The sequence below is a fragment of the Marmota flaviventris genome, chromosome 8, assembly GCF_047511675.1.
Source record: "Marmota flaviventris isolate mMarFla1 chromosome 8, mMarFla1.hap1, whole genome shotgun sequence".
NCBI lineage: Eukaryota > Metazoa > Chordata > Mammalia > Rodentia > Sciuridae > Marmota > Marmota flaviventris.
Genome location: NC_092505.1, coordinates 61772295 through 61789491, shown reverse-complemented (window position 1 = coordinate 61789491; position 17197 = coordinate 61772295).

Genomic DNA, 17197 nt, shown 5'->3' with positions numbered 1-17197 from the left:
TGGGTGAGATTTGTAGATTGTGACAGACTCGAAAGGAAGGAAGGAAGGACGGAAGGAAGGTTGGTTCTGTTCTAAGGAGGTATTAGGAAGAGTTTGTGATGGTTCCTTTCTTCTCCCTGTCTTCTTTTCAGTGTGAATTTGACTAAATGGGACAATATTTATCTTCCTCCCCTGAGAAAAATAGTACTTTCCAGGAGCCATAGAGGGAAAACTGAGCAAATTAGAAGAGTATTGTATATCTTTGAAAAATGCATATCCTAAATAAAAATCAAGTATTCTACTACCTAAATGGGTAAGCACAATATAGCCAGGTTTTAATAATAGCATTGAATTAGGTAAGCAGAGAACATGGCACCCATAGGAACAAAATCAAAGCAATTACTTAGCACAGATCTTTGGAAATTTGAAATAATAGAACCACAGGATTCTCTCTGTGATTTGTGTTGTTTGCAGGTTCTGTTGACACCTGAACCATAGATGGCTTTTCAGACTTGTCAATACCTCTAGTTGTGTACTAACTGGGGAGTTGGTAGCAGAACACACGTAAATGCATGTGCTGCCTGACCTTTCACTAACTAGACCAATGCTTCTGGCCTGCTCTGGCTCTCGAGCTTCCTGCTGGCCTTTGAAGATGTCATGAGACCAGCCCATTACAGTCATATAGCACTAGGTTAAAAAAATATATGGATAACTGGGACACGATCCATATTCAAGAATTGGGTGCACATTTCATGTCAAACTGAGATGAGACCATCTTCTGGCTTTTAATATCCTCCAGGTGGAAAGAATTCACTGGATCATTTCCTTTCTACCTGCTAAACCCTTAAAAATCAGGACTTTTGTCTATTTCTACAGTGATAAAAAAATATGTTAAGGGGGATTATTCCATACATAGCTCACCATGATTCTTGCTATTTTTCTGTTCAATTACCCCTAAAATTGAGTATAGAAAATTCATTCTAAGGCTATGTCTTCCTTGCCTCAGAAAAGCTTTGAATTAAGGAGTTATCTAATTGAATAAGACACCACTCAGAAAATTCAGGCTTCATTTCCACATCTGGCTCTTCTCTTCTGATTTCTCCTCAAATTCCTTGAAATATTGAGGGCATGGCAACCATAGAAATAAAAATTAAAAGATTCAACTAATGGTTGTATAAAAATAATTACAATAATAAGGGTTGAGAAAAAAAGAAAAAAGGGAGATATTTAAGTAAGAACATGTCAAATGTAGAAAACACCTTATCCTCCATGACTTTTTAATTTTATAGCTCTTCCTCAATAGTAATTAGAATTCTAGATAGCAAAAATTTGATGAAAAATAGAATAAAATAAATACTGACACTTAAGAAATAACTAGAAATTCATAGATTCTTTCATAATAGAATTGAGATGCTTGCTAAGCATCTATTGTGTGCTCAGCAAATAGCAGAAAAAATAACATCTAGATTTACAGAAATAAGCATTAGACTATAAATAATTTGTTAAAAAAGGTACTGGGAAAGAACAGTGTTACTCAATTTGTAATGCTTTATTTATAAAAGCAATTAAAAGTAAATATGACAATGTTAACTCATTAATTCTGCATGTGGTGGGAATTTGTGGTATAAATTTGGTGATAGCTCATACATAACTGGAGATACAGAACTGGAGTTCAGTTAGAAATCAGGATGAGATACTAACTTTGGAGATTTCATTCTAGTCCCTATTATCCTTATTTCTCTACCAAAGTGGTACTTGTCAGTATATAATTCCTAGGACTTTCAAGCCAATAAAATGACTGTTTATAGTAAGTCTCACATTTTGCCTACCTTTGACTTTCCTCAAATCCACATACACTTGTCATCTAATTCTGATACTTTATTTACATTGGTCTTTCTGAGAACTTAACACTTTGCAATCTTGCATCTCTGACCTATTTTTTTTTTCTAATAGGCAATTCTGAGATGGGCAAATCCTTGTTGGTAAGCCCTGCAACAAAAGACCACTGGGCTTATGGTCTTCTCTTTTGCATCCATGTATTTTTTCTTTTGTTACATTAGATACAAAGTTTCCAAGAATATAGGAAGCTATGGCTCAAGAAAGTCTGGAACAAATAAAAATAAAATAAGTAATCCTATGAAAGTATTTCTGCATGTAAAATAAAAGGAACAGAGCTGTATTCCTGACACATTCACTGTTTTGCTGGATGAATTCAGACAAGTTTTGTCTACTTAGCCTGTAACTTTATCACCTGTTAAATTGAGGACTCTGGAATAAAGTCTTGCTAGAATTTTTGCAACTCTGATATTTGATTTCCATAACACTAAATTATACTCACTTGAACAGATGAAAAATAAGCCCAATTTTCAAGATAAGTGTTAATCTCAGAAAATATTGTTTCCAAGGGTTTATTCTGATTTTTTAAACCAAACAACATAAATTGACTTGCTTAACTTAACTATATTACCAATATTTTTTTAAGTTCAGAGGTCATAGTCTATTAATTTTCTACCTGCCCTGCCAGAGAGAAGGAGCCCACGATTTACATCTAGAAACTAGTTATTTAAAGACAAAAAGATAAACCCTAATGTTAATATATTCCACTAGTGGAGAAAGCATTTTCACCTACAGCATTAACCCTCATTTAATTCTCTTGTTGCCATAATGAACCCCCAAATTAATGACAGTCTTTTGTCTTATCAGTTGCATTGCTTACAGATATTGCTTGCTTGAAAAATCTTAAGCTGGATGCCCATAACCTCATGTTTTCAACTGCCAAGACCATCAAATTATCGAATACTTCCAATCACAAAAGAGAACTCCAAACTGGCTACATATGCTTTGGGAACCATTTTGATACCCCATACAACCTTGGACTCATTATATTCTCATAATAATGACAAAAAAATTCACACCACTGGCACCATGAGAGATCCCACTATACGCAAGTTATAGAAGAAAGAAGGTGGGACCCTAATTCCTGAAAATCTCCCATCTCCATGCAAGCTTTGATGAGAACCTACCTAACTAGCATGCCTGCTCACAGCACAGTTGAAACAGAAACCTAGCGCCCAGACCTGCTCAGGGAGAATGCACCTTTAAAGCATGAATCTCCCTTTCTCCATTCTTTGGCCACTGAACAAAATTTCCTGTCAGCGCTAAGAAGCTTTTTGTCATTTGTCAATGGTATTAAGTAGAAAAAGAGCCTTCAAATTTTTGATACTGAAGTATCACATACACACACACACACACACACACACACACACAAATACAACCCTATAAATTAGAAAACACATATTTCACTTTCAAGGAAACAGCTTTCCCAAAATCATGACTTGTTGGAAATCTCACAGTTGTTAAATTATGTTGCTAGCATTTGAGTCTGGATTTTTATTGGATGGATGAAAGAAGACACTATTAAGACTAAAGTTTTCCTTCTACTATTAAAAGGCAATTTTCTACTATATGAAGGAAGAGACATAGAAGGTTCAGATAAACTCTAACATGTAACACTATAAGAAACACTAGTTTTGAACTGCCAAGATCATTATAATGTCATGTGTAGCTAATAAAAAAAGAAAAGAAAGAAACACAAGTTTTTAAATAATTAGCCTGAAGACTAAGTAAGCTTAGGATGTCAAAGAAACTAATGGAGATCACCAGATTAATAAATATAATCTTTATATTATTTTTTGCATTCGGCTTAACAAATTTTATTAAGAACATTTGCATCAGAAATTTGATATGAGTCTTAGAAGAAATGAACCCTCCAATTTGCCTCTAAAACGCATCCAAAAGTAATGGATTTATTAATCTCAACATTACCTATTATCCTTGCTAAACATCAGTATGCATTAATTCAATTTGAAAAGAAAACATGTTGAATCTATTACAGCTTAATTTAACTTTGAATTTATCTTGTGTTATTTTCCCCAGATATTCAGAAGTGTCAGGTACACTCAAGTCTTTCCAATCTTGAGTAAAAGCTTTCAGGATACATTCATTAACTTTGTATTTGATAATCAGAGACTCCAGCAAGACATAGCATTTTTAGGCATTTTTTTAATAAGATCAGATTGCATATGCTTGCTATTTAGTAAGAACAATAATTCCTAATATCAGTTGTACAATATCTAAATTGATAATTTGGCATGGGTACATGATGTCTCTCACCCAAAATGAACTATAAGTATTGAATATGTTATGTCAAAAATCTGAAAATATGACTTCGGTTCATCTTTCAATCAGTTAACATGTACTTTCTGAAATCTATTGCAAAGCATTCATTTTCCAAAAACTGTTCTCATGGTGCATATAAAAGATACTGTATCAAGAAGTGGGGTTGTTGCTGTCACTAACCTGACCATGTGGTTCAGAAGACTTTTTTTTTTTTAAGAGAGAGAGAGAGAGAGAGAGAGAGAGAGAGAATTTTAATATTTATTTTTTAGTTCTCGGCGGACACAACATCTTTATTTGTATGTGGTGCTGAGGATCGAACCCGGGCTGCACGCATGCCAGGCGAGCGCGCTACCACTTGAGCCACATCCCCAGCCCAGTTCAGAAGACTTTGAAAACAGTATTTGGCAGAAGTTTGGAGAAGTCATGGTGCAAGCTGGCAAAACTTTAGAACACTGTAAGCAGAGCTAAATGGGTGATTTTGATGGCAGCTCAGAATACAAAAGCATCAACAGGAATGCTAACTGTGCTTTTGAGGGTTCAGAGGGAAAGGAGAACACTATTGAAAATTGGACAAGAGGCACTCGTATTATATTCTGACAAAGAACTTATCTACATTTCCCCAGCTCCTAAGACTGTGTGAGCCTGAATTTTTTTTTTTTTTTTTTTTTGGACTGGGGATTGAATCAACCACTGACCACATCTCCTGTACTTTTTATATTTTATTTAGAGACAGGGTCTTGTTAAGTTGCTTATGGCCTTGCTAAATTGCCTAGGCTGGCTTTGAATCCTCAAGCTCCTTCTGCCTCAGACTTCCTAGCCACTGGGATTATAGGCCTCTACCACTGTGCCCAGCATGAGGCTGAATTTAAAAGTCATGGACTAATTAATCTGATGGAAAAAATTTCAAGGTAACACATAATGTTATTGGCATGGATATTTCTGGAAGCTTTAGCTAGTTTACTATAAGAATTGGGAGCAGAAGAAAGAGATGAAGGATTTTAAAATCTTGCTGTTTGACCATAAAAATGCTTATAAAAGTGGGGCCAAGACAGTTGTGGTTGTTAAAGAGATTACAGCAACAAAAGACATGCTAAGCACTTTGCACACACACAATAGAAAAGATGGCTTGAGGGCATCTCACAAAATTGCAAGATCACATTCATTGTAGGTTCAAGGATTTAGAAGGAAAAGTTCCTTTGGGAAGAGATCATCATGGGGGCAACTTCTTATACAAGGTGGCCTAGAAAGTTGTTTCATCATATTCAGCAGTGCAGGCACTCTAAAGCTAAAGTTGCTTTCAGCCACAATTCCAAGGGGTCCAAATACTTTCTGCTAGTGGTAAATTTGGTGTCATTCATATGTGCTGCTTCTGTGTGAGTGCACAATGGAAGACCAGGCAGTCTGCTCCTAAAAAGGTGATGTATGAAATTGTGATGTGGATGCTAAAGCTAGAATAGAGATGCTAGGAATTAAGAAATGCCAGTTGCATGAATATCTACCAATAAAAGCTGCTTGCTGTGGAGAGAACCAGGGTAAAGAACTTATGTATACTGCAAATGGCAAGGTTATAGGGGTAGGGCTCCCCAAGTCCTATGTATAACACTTCTCACCACCATGTGTTCCAGGAGGTAAACAGGAAATAGAGAACCAATTTTGTTGGCTGGAGTTCAGTCTTGTTTTGGACCCATTTCTTCTTTCTATGCTCCTATTTTAGAATGGGAATGTTTACTCTGTGCAAGATACATGAAACTTGTGTTTGATTTTTATAAGGTTTGTAGCCAAGAGTTAATATCTTAAGTTTCAGATGAAACTTTGGACTGGGCTATTTGGGAAATTCTGAAACTGTTAAGACTATGGGACTCTTGAACATGGACTGAATTCATTTTGCACTGTGGGATGCTTTTAGGGGTTCAGAGACAGAATATTACGGTTTGGATATAAAGAGTCCCTAAAATTTTCTGAGTTAATGCAGGAATGTACAAGGGTAAAATTATTGAATTGTGGGAGCTGAAACAAAAATCAGTGTTGTAATACTTTGAATAGACTAACTTGATGATAAACTATAAGTAGGTGAAATGTGGCTGGAGGATGTAGGTCCCTGAGGTATACCCTGAAACGATTGTTCTTCATTGTGGCCTTTTCCCCTCTCTTTCTCTACTTTCTGGCTACCATAAGGTAAGAAATATTCTTTTACCATGTTCTTTGAGTATGAAATTCTGCCTTATCTTAGGCTAAGAGAAATGGAGTCATCCATCTATGGACTGAGACCTCTGAAACTGTAATCCTTCTGAAACTTTCACTAAGTTGTTCTTGTCGGGTATTTTGGTCACAGCAATGAAAATCTGTGTAACATAGTTGCATACACTAGCACCAGTCTGATGGTTTAAACCCTGATTCGTGGAGTGAATGTCTATGGATTAAAATTTAAGTTTACACAATCAATATAGGTATCGTCACACACACAAAAAAAAATTCATGGCATTCAGTTCCTTAGAGGGAATTTTGCACAAGAAAGATGTTTTAATGATATTGAAGGATCTGAAAATGAAATAGGAGATAATGAAGTAAACCATGGCATAGAAAGAACAGAAAGATACTACTATATTTAAAATCTAAGAGGGAGGATGTCACCATGTCCTAGGAGACATATCACCACAGAGGAACTGAAATCATAACAGAGGCCGCTCTTTAGATGCTAGGACCATGTAAAAAGATGCAGAAGTAGAAAGAGAAATAACCTGACTCATTTGTTACTGCCAGTCTCCCAATAGTAAAATACACTGACTGAACAGGCCACGAAACCAATTGGCAATGGATTAGAAAACATATATTGGAGTGGGGGACAGCAAATGTAATACAGAGCAGAGCAAGGAAAGTACATGGAGTGAATCTGAAACCAAAAAGCAATAAATTCCTATATCTATATCAGTTTGATGTATATATGCACACATATACACATCACACACACATATACACATATATGTATTAACACACATTATACAATGGGAAATACAGTTAGCTAATAATCTTCAAAGGGCCATAAAACTCAAATAATAAACTCCACGAATTATATTTATAGGCATATGCATAATCATTTATAGCCTAGAAAGGTTTTGAAAGTATCTTGACCAGACTTTACCTCTACACAATACTCGAATAGAAAATCTGAAATCGAGTTCCATGTGTATTACTTACTACATTGCCTCCTACCAACTGTAGCCATTTCATCCATACTGACACCATGCTAACTCTTATTCTTGTTTATAAATTATATTCTGCCCTTTCATTTCAAGTAAACTTTGCTTCATGAGTATTCTTCGCTTGCTCTAAAAAATATAGGTAAAAGCCACTAAACATCTTCATTAAATGCAAACATTCTGTGTATTTTGCCTTTAGTTCACTATTTGTACACTCTGAACTATAAATGAAAGTGATTATATCATTTCTTACATATTCTTTTTAGCACAATATAAAGACTAATCATGCTGGACACAGTGGCAAACACCTGTAATTTCAGCCATTCAGCAGGCTGAGGAACGAGTCACAAGTTTGAGGACAGCCTCAGCAACTTAGGGAGGCCCTAAGAAATTTAGTGTGACCAAATCCTCGTCCCCCCAAAAAAGTAAAAAGAGCTGGAGATGTAGTTCAGTGGTATAGCACCCCTCAGTTCAGTCCCCAACATAAAAAAAAAGATTAATCATAATGCTGTTTAGAAAAATAATAGCTCTTCTGAAATAATTGTTCCTAAACTGAATTGTATTATTCAATATGTTCCTGCTATTATGTAAAAATGGAAAAATATGGAAAATGTTCCCATTGGACTGTTTCTTCTAGAGAAGCTTGTTCTAAGGGAAAATCCCATATACCTCCATGTTTGAGTCATTGGCTAGTCAGCCTTTCTTTTCATTCAAATATTACCTACTTCTCAGCTCATCCAAGAGTACTATCAAGGGTTGGTTCATTAAACTGGCATAGATGACAATAAATGTAGCACTTGAGACAAATGAAAACAGCAATACATATTATTACCAAATAGGCTTTTTAGTTATCATTCAGAAAGAAATATTAAGAAAGCTGAATAACAGAGGCCTGTTTGTTAGCAATAGCAATACAAGTATAAATTAGAGGAATCAAGAGAGGATCAAAGATGATAAATCTGGCCTCTTCAGTAAAATTTCTGGTCAAAAGGAAAAGTATATAGCACATTAGCTAGGAATAAAACACTGATCTTATCAGCAAAGGCATTTTGTATGAAGTACAACACCTAATATTTATTTAGCTTCAGCTTTATTCTTTGAAAACAACTTCATATACAATTCTATATTAAAAGAAATTCTCACATATTAAATGTCTCTTAAAACAGGATGCTCCATTTGTATACAATGTGTCAAAATGAATTCTGTCACCTATGATTAATTACAAAAATATTTAAATAAATAAATTTTAAAAAAGGATCATGGTATACAGTATGCATGCCATTTATTAACTAGTTCTAATAAATTATAATAGCTATTTAATTATATTTATTGTTTAATATAATTATAACTATTTATAACAATACCATGCTCCACTCTATCTTAACCAAATTTAGTTTCCAAATATTTCAGCACTAAATAAAGATGAAAATAGCCAGCACATATGTATCCATCCTGAACCAGGTATGATTCTGTTTAGTATATAATCTGTGTCTTCCAAATACCTGTGAATTTTTATCCTCATTTTATGAATGAGGAAATTAAAGATACACTGCTGTGTCTTGGTGAAACAGATTCAATCATAGACAAATTTCAGAGTTTCTCCTAAACTCCTTTGGGTTAAGTATTTGTAAGATCCAAATGCTTTTTTATAGGGAACATGGTCAAATAATTTGGGGAGAAGAGGGGATTGAATCAGGTTGATTTGGTAGAATAAGTCAAGAGGCTAAAAATTGTTTTATACAATTTATATTTATACAAAGTTTAAATAAAGTTATTTAAAGGAAATTGTATACTAAGAACTTATATAAAATTGGATATACTGAAATGAATGATTTTTTTATTGAATGTTCAATCCACTTGTCATTGAATTTATAAAACCACAGTCTAGTAGGTACTCACAGTCTAGTAGGTACAATAAACTCACTGTTGATGTGTGTTACTAAACTCCTGTTAAATGTATACTATTAGATTAACAATAAGAGAAATCCATGAAATCAAGGGTTTTGCAATCTTCTTCAGACCATATACAGAAACACCTGATTGATCCTGAAGAATTAGGAACAATTTAATCTAATGTCAAGGTTTTATGGATAATTGTATTTGTTTTCTTTCCTTCCTTCCTTCCTTCCTTCCTTCCTTCCTTCCTTCCTTCCTTTCTTTCTTTTTTTTTTTTTAACCAGGGATTGAACTCAGGGGCACTTGACCACTAAGCCACATCCCCAGCCCTATTTTGTATTTTAATTAGAGACAAGGTCTCATTGAGTTGTTTAGAGCCTTGCTTTTGCTGAAGCTGGCTTTGAACTCACAACCCCCAGACCTCAGACACCCAAACTTCTGGAATTATAGGCCTGTGCCACCATGCCCTGTGGATAATTGCATTTATTAACAAACTCTTTGAATACAATTTTGGGTTCACTCTCAAATCTCCTTTTCTCTCTGAGTGTTGCTTATAGGGTTTTCTATCAATGTCAGTGAAATTTCTATCCATCCTTCAATCCTGGGTCAGAAATAATCATATCATAAATTTTTCTCTCATTTCCCAATTTACAATATTATTTTCCCCATTTACCCACAAAACTCTTCATGTGCTTTGTTTATAGGTATTATACATAACATTATGTTGATGTATATCCCTTACTTATATCTACCATAATATTAAAGGCTCCTTGGGAGCAACATCTGTATTTTGCTCATCTATCTATTCTCAACAGGACTTAATATAGTTACCAATAATAAATAGATGTTTAGTGATTAAGGAGTTTGATATTCTTGATAAAAAGCTTGCCTAAGCAAATTTATTTTTAATTAATGTGTAATTTCATTAGTACTAATTAAAATAATGGTTAATGTGAAATAATAGTAACCATTGACTATTTTAACTATTCTAATGAGTAGTTTGTGTACATGTAATTTACTCCATTTTTATCTAAAGGTATCTTATGTTTAGGAATTACCTAACTTATATGGTTTTAAATTTGCCACTCAAGACTATATTATTACACAGTTTCACATTTGTTTATGAAACTATATGCAAAAATATGCTAATATATCATTAAGACTGAAATTTAATTACACAGGAGTCAGAAAACTCTGTTAAAGTTCCCACAGCAACCATAATTCTTTTTTTAAAAAAATATCAATGAAGAAACATATATTTTCAATTTGTTCTCCTGTGGTTCCAAAAGCCTGAACACAAAATAATCTTGAGGTAGTATCTGAGAACCAGGAAGTAAACAATCTAAACATGGAGAAATTTTACTCTCTTAAATAATTAAATCTTTTAAGAGGTAAAACAAATTACGGAGTTGATGAAAAGTCCATTGCAGTCCATTGCAATGTAAAATATCTTTAAGTTTCAATAATGTAAGGTGTTAATAATTGAGGGAAAAGAATTTCTAAGATATATAATTTGGGTCTTGCCTGGGACCCTCTAGCTATAGAGTTGCTATAGCAATGCTACTAAAGAAAATTAATGTTTGTAATTAGACCAAGCTTTAATACCATAAATCCCACTACAGCTATTTATTTTCAAACTCTTAAACATCTGTGGCTATTTTCAGGACTCAGTGATTTACTTTTGTATTTCCTTTGTTCCAGGGCCACTATTTTGGCATTCTAGAAAATGTCCAGTTAACTCCATTGAAAATTCTGATTCAATTAGATGAAGTTTCAATAAATGTGCAGAAATGTGAGCTCGCTCTCTCTCTCTCTCTCTCTCTCTCTCTCTCTCTCTCTCTCTCACACACACACACACACACACACACACATATAACTCCTTATAACAAAATATATTTTAGGGCTCTGTTCTTAGAAAAAATGTTAGTAATTTTTTTTAGGGTATGCCATTACAAAATCTCTATAAGAAAAACAAACACTAACAATTATATAGCTTATAATTTTAAATCTGCATCTTATACTTTATGATTTTCCATGATATTTTCATAATAGCCACAATTTTATTCCTTGTGAAGACATTTTCTATCTACCTTTGAATCCTTATTCTACCTTATTAGAAGAGAGGAACTAAGCAGGAGTCAACCTGAAAGGAAACATTAGCTAGAGAATTGCAAAGAAAAACCAAAGAAATTTCCAGAGTTTATCACTCACATCTCTGTCAGACCATGATAATCTGAAGAATTGCTGATCCCAACATCCCTCTAAGTTACTCTTCTGATGAGTATAAAAATCACAATGAAAAAATAACTGAGTAACTTTTGTATGAGAAATGAACTATATTGTTCCACTATAAAATTTGAAATCCACCATTTTGCATTACTCAGTAATAGCAGGAGTGTCATTTAGTTTTTGAAGCCTCATCAAGATCTATCAGTCAACCCTCAGCAAGAAATTTATAACAAACTTGATAATAAACATAAATATGCAAACAAATATTGTAGTCCTTGTGTAACAATCTGCAAGTGACCATATCCTCAGATCCCTTAAATAATTGAAAACTCTATAACTAGATCCTCAGTTAAGATAAAACAAAGAGATGCCATTACCCAAACATGAACAGGCTGCTTACTTGCTTCATATACATGAGTTTTCCCAGGACAATAGATTTTTTAAAGGCAGGTACAGCAACTTACCTAAAGAGAAAATAAGAAAAATATAGTTTATTGGAATAGAAATTTAGAAACATCTTAAAGGAAGTGTAATATATGCTGACACATATAATATATGTTTGCTATATACAAAAATCACTTAAGTCCACCAAGTGCTTCCATTGTAAGTGTTATGCCCCAAGTTCCTTTAAGTGTTTATTTTTATCTTATCTCTGTCTTGTTTTCTCTTAGCAACTCTCACTTCACCCTAATCTTTGCAGGCATTTCCTCCTCATATTGATTTTGTTCCACTGACACTCAACTATTTCTTGAAACAAACAAACAAAAAATAAGTCATTTCATCCAAAAATAAAGAATCAGAAAATTCAGATGAGATTTTAGACTTTATCTTTTACAAGAATACTACCTTGATCAAAATCATTCATGAATTGAAATGATTTATAATTTGGTAAAAGGAAACAATTAGGGCCCAAAGAAATAAAACCTAAATAAAACGTTGGATTTAGTGTCTCAGTTGGGATAAAATTTGGAGACATAGACCCTGCCACTCATGTTATTTTGTTCCCTCAGATTGGCTACCTGGTTCATGACTAATTTGCCAGACAAAGTTCTGGGCTGATTACAGTGTCATAGGAATTGGGAATTTATATCACACCAACGGATTGGTTTTGTTCCACGGATGGGTAGCAGAACTCTATATAAAGAATTCGTTTGGTAGTAAAAGAAGGGATTGGGAGAATGAAGTGGAATGACTTGGTAAATGGATACAGTTGTCCTGAGATCACTTCAAAGCTCCTATATTTAAAGGCCAACATTGTTCAGTGTACTGGTTGTATAGAATGCCTCAGATAGGAAATTTGTGGGCCCACAAGGATACATGAGCAAATGATGCAAAATTAAGATAGAAACTCTTGTAGGGAGCAGGGAAAGGACTGAATCTTCTAGGCAGGTGCTGAAGTATTTGCCAGGCAACTAGAGCAACCTAACTCTATTTCCTTGGGAACCAGTTTGGAAAATACTCTAGGTGCATAACCTTAATGTTTCTCTTGCTGGAAGCTGAAGTGTTCATTTTATGCATTGACTAATTTATGAGTTTAGTGCGAAATTCTTTGTAAAATAAATTCTGGAAAAGAGAGAGAACCTGAAAACGCATTCCCTCTGCACCACATGTGTGTATGGTCCCATTAGCAGTCGCACAGTGGGCTATCGATTAGGGAGGGAAAAATGGCTTTTTTTATGGTAATGGATTTTGAGCCTCCTGGTGATAATTTATTTACTAGAAATTTTGCAGAGCTGGCTAGCACGCTGATGAAAAACCTCCGAACATGCTCATTTAAAAAAAAAGAAAAAGTGGCTTGGCTTATTTTTGAGAAATATTGTTATTAAATCATTGGAAACATATTGATAAAATATGCCTGAAAGCTACAGTCCTGTAATTTATAACACAAATTACATTGCTATTGACAAATGGCAATTTAATCCTGCAATTAACTTTAACAATTTGAAATTCTCTGTTGCTTTTTTTTTTTTTTAGAAAATCCTTGACACACATTCAGTAATATTATACTAGGTGAGTCAGAGTACTTGTTTTTCTTTTCTGTTTTTTTCCTTTCCTAATATTCCCTTCCCTTTGTATTTCTTTGTATAGAGTTCTGCTATCCATCCATGGAACAAAATATAAAACCAGGGTATTCTCTCCTAGACTTCTAACCCCAACAGAATCTTGGAATAAAAGGAATTCTGTCTCAAATTCCTTGACACAGAGAGAAAGGCAGTGTGGGTTGGTTCAAAGAAAATGAACTTTGGAATCCGAATAATTCATGTTTCTATTTGACTTCCATTGTGAATTGATTCCTTGGAACTGATAAACCATAATTTCATCACTGAATTTGATTTCCTTTATTGGTAAAATGAAGAAAAGTCTATCTCAGGAAGGGTATGGAATACACATGTTCTTCCTGTCCTCTCATATCCGTATAGCCATGTTCATGCAATGAGACTTTCCAGATGCTGGAATGTGTTTTCTTTTAGAGGAAGCCTCTTTTCAGCTCTACTAACAATTTGAGAGTGAGATACTCATTAGCAGTGAAAAGCCAATATTCATTTTGTAATACCTAAATACACAGTATTCCCTCTGATTTGGGAAGCCCATAAACACTAAGAAGTAAGAAGAAAGAAATTAGAAAGTATTTATAAAGGATCTTTTCTGGTCTGGTTGACCTCATTAATATCTGGCTATGAAACTACTATTATAGCAAAAGAGCTGGGGAGGGGAAAATAATATTAAAGACTCCTAACTTTGGAGATTCAAGAAATTCATGCAAATGAATACATGTCTGAATCAAAAAGTCATTAGTAACCAAAAAGAAAATATTATTTATGTTAAAGAGATTTAAAAAAAGTCTGAGCATATTTGCACTTGATCACATAGCCCCAAAATATTTGAAACAGTTACTGGCTAAACTAATAAAAGGAATACATGAATCAACTATTATTTAAAATTTTAAACCCAGACATTGAAATAATAAGAAAAGCAAAGAATGGAAAATTTATAGAATATTTAAAGAACATGATTTGACAAATACTCCTTATAATGAATGAATACATATTCTTTTGTTTGTTTTTATTTGTTTATTTATTTTAATTAGGTATATATGACAGAACAGTGCATTTTTTGTTATTTTTAGTAATTAATTAATTAATTTTAATTAGGTATATATTACAGCAGAATGAATTTTGACTTATTGTACACAACTGCAGCAACACTTTTCATTTCTCTGGTTGTACAAGATGTAGCATTGCACCATATGTGCAGTCACACATATACCTGGGGTAATGCTGTCCATCTCATTCCACCATCTTTCCTGCTCCCGTGCCCCTTCCCCACTGTCCCTTCTCTTTGCCCAGTCAAAGTTCCTCCATTTTTCCCATGTCTTCCAACATGCACCTAGGGTAATGATGTCCATCTCATTTAAACATCTTTCCTGCCTCTATACTCCCTTGAATACATATTCTTTACAAGTGAGTATAAATGCAAAATTCCTAAAAATTCTTGTAGACTTGTAAGATATGGAGGTTCATGACTGTAATCCCAGCAACTTGGGAGTCTGAGGCAGAAGGACTGAAAGTTCAAGGACTGTCTGAATAATTTAGTAACATGCTGTCTCTAAATAAATTTTTTTTTTAAAGGTTGGGGTAACAATTCTGTGGCAGAGTGCCCTTAAGTTCAATGACCACTACCATCCCACTACATACAAATCTTATAAACTAATTCAAAAAATTATAAATTTATTTGAAGATTCATTATCATTCAGATTATGTTATTTGAAAAAAAATAAAATAAAATCAGGTGTTACTCATAAAAAGATCCAAAATTCTACAATTTGTGTAGAAATGTTAAAAATTTTCTAAACAGTTATTTGGCTAAAGAGAAAGTCTTCAAAAAAATATGTGGCATTTGAAATAGTATGTGGGGCACAGATACATTTTCAATTTGAACATGTATAAGAAAGTCATAAACTATTAACTAGATTCATGAGTAAATATATATATATATATACATATATACACATACATACACACATACATATACACATACTTAATCAGAAATAATTCTATCCCACAAGTTATGACTTAACATCAGAAAAGGTAGCAATGTAACACACTAATAGACAAAGGGAAGAAAAAAAATCACATAATTTTCTCAATAGATTTATAAATGTTAAACATCTACTTGCAGTTAAAACTTGGAAAATTGGAACTAGAGTACTATTCGAGGAAATACTAGAGCATATTGGCCAAATTATATTGTGCTTTCTGTATTGTGGCCATGAACAAATACGTAACAATGAATCCCACCATTATGTATAATTATAACACACAAATAAAAATATGGGAAAGAAAGAGCTTTAGTGTGAATAAAATTGTATTCCGAAACTTATGCTTTATACTGAATATAGATAGAAAACTTAGAGGTATAATAAGCTCAGAAAGTCTATGTAGAGTTGTATAAAAACTCTCTTAAAAACACAGAACAATAATTAAATAAATTAAGACATATTAAGATCAAAATAGCAAAATTCATATTATTAAGACATTGTTTTTTCCCAATTTTGGTCTATGATTATATGAAATGCCATTAAATTTTCAACACAATATTTTGTATAACCTACCAAATATTTACACACACACACACACAGTGTAAAAATTAAAACAAAGCCAATTTTTCTTTTTCTTTATTTTCTTTTTCATTATTATTTATTTATGTATTTATTTATTTTTGCAGTATAGGTATGGCTCAATCCCAGGGTTACATACATACCAGGCAAGCACTCTGCTACTGAGCTACCCAGGTCAATAAGGCCAATTTTTAACACAGAATATCAAAGAGAAGGGACAAGTAACCATTCCAGCCCATAAAATGATAGTGTTGCAGTCATGTGATACACCTTGAATACAAAAATGAGAGTTCTTGAGTATAAAAATATTGATATATTACAAAGATGAAGTATATATCAATGGAAAAAATAAGATTTTTTAGAAGTTATTAAGAAAACTGGTTTATAATTATAGAGAAAAATAAATAAAGATTTCTTCCCTATAACATGCTGAAAATGCACTCAAAGCATGTTAGTCCTAAATATAAAAAAAACAAAAATATAAAGCTAACAAAAATAGAAGAATCTATTTATGTTTTATGGGTAGGGAAAGTCTTACTAATAAGATCCAAAATGTAAAACAATGAGATTAAAAATTGGTGATCAAATAAATTAAACATCACAAAACACCTTTGATGTAATAGAACCAGGTGAGATTGGGAGAAGACCATTTTCTATATAAAACCAATGCAAGATTGGTGTTTTAGTTATTCAAGGAACTCTTTAAAATTTACAACTGTGGGAGTTCATAAGAAAACTGGTTGTGACATATAGTCAACAAAGACAAACTCTAAATCCTTAAGGATATGAAGATATATTCAGAACCTTTCATAATAAGAAAAATGAAAACCAAAAATTTGAGTCATAATGACTAAGATCTTGGCAAAAATTAAATCTGATTAACACCTAATGTTGTGTATGAAGTGGGCAATAGAAAAACTCAAGTATTGCTGATGGAGGTTTAAGCTAGTACAAGGTAGTAAAGAGCAACATGGCTGTACTCAGTGCTATTAATTAAACATATAGCTTCTGACAAAGCAATTGCAGGACATATATTGAGAGAAATTTTTTCAGGGGAGTGGAACTGAATAAAAATGTTCTTTCAGCCAGGCATGGTTGC